The sequence below is a fragment of the Trichosurus vulpecula genome, chromosome 1 (genome assembly GCF_011100635.1).
Source record: "Trichosurus vulpecula isolate mTriVul1 chromosome 1, mTriVul1.pri, whole genome shotgun sequence".
Classification (NCBI taxonomy): Eukaryota; Metazoa; Chordata; class Mammalia; order Diprotodontia; family Phalangeridae; genus Trichosurus; species Trichosurus vulpecula.
In genome coordinates, this window is record NC_050573.1 from 326653252 (window position 1) to 326657267 (window position 4016).

The following is a 4016-nucleotide window of genomic DNA, read 5'->3' on the forward strand; positions in this document are numbered from 1 at the left end:
GGAAGACAATGTGAAATATCTCATTGGAAAAACCACTGAACTGGAAAGTAGATCCAAGAGAGATAATGTAAAAATTATTGGACTACCTGAAAGCCATGATCAAAAAAAGAGCCTAGATATCATCTTCCAAGAAATTATCAGGGAGAACTGCCCTGATATTCTAGAGCCATAAGGTAAAATAGAAATTGAAATAATCCACAGATCGCCTCCTCAAATAGATCCCAAAAAGAAAACTCCTAGGAACATTGTTGCCAAATTCCAGAGCTCCCAGGTCAAGGAGAAAATACTGCAAGCAGCCAGAAAGAAATAATTTCAGTATTGTGGAAAAACAATGAGGATAACACAGGATCTAGCAGCTTCCACATTAAGGGACTGAAGGGCTTGGAATATGATATTCTGGAGGTCAATGGAACTAGGATTAAAACTAAGAATCACCTACCCAGCAAAACTGAGCATCATGCTCCAAGGCAAAATATGGATTTTCAATAAAATAGAGGATTTTCCAGTTTTCTCAGTGAAAAGACCAAAGGTGAATAGAAAATTTGACTTTCAAACACAAGAATCAAGAGAAGCATGAAAAGGTAAACAAGAAAGAGAAATCATAAGGAACTTACTAAAGTTGAACTGTTTTGTTTACATTCCTACATGGAAAGATGATGTGTATGATTCATGAGACCTCAGTATCATAGTAGCTGAAAGGAATATGCATATATATATATGCACATATATACATATGTGTGCATCTATGTATGTAGATATGTAGGTGTGTGTGTATACATATATATATATATATATATACACAGAGGACACAGCATGAGTTGAATATGAAGGGATATCTAAAAAAATAATCAAATTAAGGGATAAGAGAGGAATATATTGAGAGAGGGAGAAAGGGAAAGATAGAATAGGGTAAATTATCTCGCATAAAAGTGGCAAGAAAAAGCAGTTCTGTTGAAAGGGAAGAGGGGGCAGGTGAGGAGGAATGAGTAAATCTTGCTCTCATTGCATTTGACCTGAGGAGGGAATACCATACACACTCAATTGGGTATCTTACCCCACAGGAAAGAAGGAGGAAGAAGATAAAAAAGGGGGGACAATAGAAGGGAGGGCAGACAAGAGGAGGAGGTAATCAAAACAAACACTTTTGAAAAGGGACAGGGTCAAGGGAGAAAATTCAATAAAGGGGGATAGGTTAGGAAGGAGCAAAATATAGTTAATCTTTCACAACATGCGTATTGTGGAAGGGTTTTACATAATGATACGCATGTGGCCTATGTTGAATTGCTTGACTTCTTAGGGAGGGTGGGTGAGGAGGGAAGAGGGGAGAGAATTTGGAACCCAAAGTTTTAAAAATAGACGTTCAAAAACAACCAAAAATAAGTTCTTGCATGCATCTAGGAAATAAGACACACCAGCAGTGGGGTATAGAAATTTATCTTGCCCTACAAGAGAAGAAGGGAAAGGGGGATTGGAGGCGAGTGGGGTGACAGATGGGAAGGCTGACTGGGTAACGGGGCAACCAGAATATATGCCATCTTGGAGTGGGCAGGAGGGTAGAAATGGGGAGAAAATTTGTAATTCAAGCTCTTGTGAAAATCAATGCTGAAAACTAAATATATTAAATAAATTAAATATAAAAAAATAATTCAACTGATATTGACTGCGTATTTACAATCACATAAACAACATACTAGATACTGTGCACATACCAAAGTAAGGAATAAATTCACTTATGCAAAAAAAAGAAAGGATATCCTTACCACAGATATCCAACATGAACTGGGTCACTGGGGGTCCTGGAGTTTTCTTCCCAGGGAATGCTGAGATCAACCAAGCAGGAGCTCAGAACACTGGAGCAGGGACAAGGGCAAAGGACTCACCAGACGTGGAGGGGTGGAGTGGGAGGGAACAGATTCTGAGGAAATAAATCTCCCGCGGCTCCTAATCTGTTCCCACTGGTACCAGAGGGTCCAATGGCTCAGTTCCATGTCCAGCACCACTTCTGACACCAACTGATGTCAACTAGAACTGGCCTCTAACCTGTGTACGGCCACAGCCAAACAGAGCAAGCCAGAGACAGGAGAGTCAGGAATCAAAGAGAAGTTTAATTAGAAAATGAGGGAAACAGCTTGCAAACAAGGAGGCAGATTGGACACGTGCCAGGGCCCCACACCTAGCAGGGGAACCCACTTTCGTGTGGCCAAATCTCAATATTTATACCAATGGCTGCACAGTGAGCTGTAGCCCTGACAATGAGGGGTAACAGCAACAATGTAACAAGTTTGATTCATGGCAGAGTCTCATTACCAGAACATGGATACAGCAGATGCTTATCCGAGCTCAGAGAACACCTGGTGCTGGTCAAAGCAATATGATATTTATATGAAACAATTCTGGGATTTTTCTGTGGCTGAGATCAACCGGGGGGTGAGTGCAAAGGATTGTTATGCCAAACTCAGGGCACAGCTTGCTTGCTGAACCTTAGCTCTGGAAAACAGGGTATACCCTAATATCTTGACACTATAAAGCCCGGGGTTCTCCTCTCCAATAATTCTTTTTCTTTCTGGATATGTCCTTTCCTCTCTCTGAGCGTGAAACTAAGTTTTCTCCATTTGACTTGCCTGCTATCAACGATCATTCTATCACTTACCTACAACTTCTCTCCCATACTTTGGGAGCTTCTGACCCCACTTTCTGTTGCTTCCTCCCCTTGATAGCTTACTTTGGATATTATTCATAGTCCAGCAAGGACAACTTGAAGTTCATCTCCATCAGATGTAGGCAACAGAAGGAGACAAACAGCATCATGCCCTGCTCCCCACTTGCAGAGCCAAAGACCAAGTCTCAGATGGTCCCTGGTACAAGAAAAGCAGTGCCTCCTCAGGAGTCTATCCTCATTAAGATGGTACTTCTACAGAGCCTCAGCCATATCACTAGACTAGACAGCAATGAAGATTCTAATTAAACCAGCCAAAATAGGTCCTCAGGAGTCCATCTCAATCTGTACAAAGACAACTTAAGTAAACCTGGTACTTCTTTATGATTGATTTATGATTGATTAATTAACAAGCTAAGATATACCTTCTGTTCATACAGAGACAAAAAAAGGATAAGCAGCGAGTAGCATAGGACTGTTAAGCCATATGTGAATTGACAAGAAGATATTGACATCAGTTTCATCTCAAGGGTAAGTGCACTGTAAGAGTAGAAAACAAGAGTAAATACTAAATTCAGGGGAAGATCAGAGAGAAGAGTTTGGGGAATTCTATGTCAAGGCTGAGTAGGCTAAATAGAGTAGTCAGACTTTTTTCCCTCATCATCCTAAAAAGGCTTCACAGAGAGAATAGGACTTTGGGATTTATTAAAATGGATTGGGAATACATGAGTTGATTCTGCAGCTACAAATAAAACAAATTCTCTCTTGTAGTCCTTGTTTAAAAAAATAAAGAAAAAAAATAAACTACAAGTTTAGATTACTGAGAAATGAGATTTACATCATTTGGAATTTCAAAAAATATATATGTATGTATACATATGTATATGTGTGTATGTATTTGACAAAATAACCTTATACCAATACTTTTGAAATTTCATGTTGCATATGTTAATATTTAATTTCCAAAGAATCAGCAGAGATTGAGGATTATTTCAGCCCTAAAATTCTTTTTACCACTGAGTTTATGAAGAAAATAATTTTCTACGATTGAGACAAAAGAAGAGAGAATAAAAATATAAATTTAGGGGACCTGTGGTCAGAAAATTCATTTTAAAATTGTTTCCTTTCTTAGCTCTTTATTTAAAGGTGTTTGGGATGGGGGGTAGGCACTCAGGCAATTCCATGCCTTTTTTTTCCACCGTTTTGGCTCTCCAAAATGATGTTCTTGAATCACAGGTCTGACTCTTGTCATTCCCCACTCAATAAATTCAAGGCCCTCCATCTCTAGGCTCTGGGCTTTCTTTATTTTTCTTTCTTCCTTTCTCAGTCAACATAATTACTAAAGAGCAAGATAATTCCT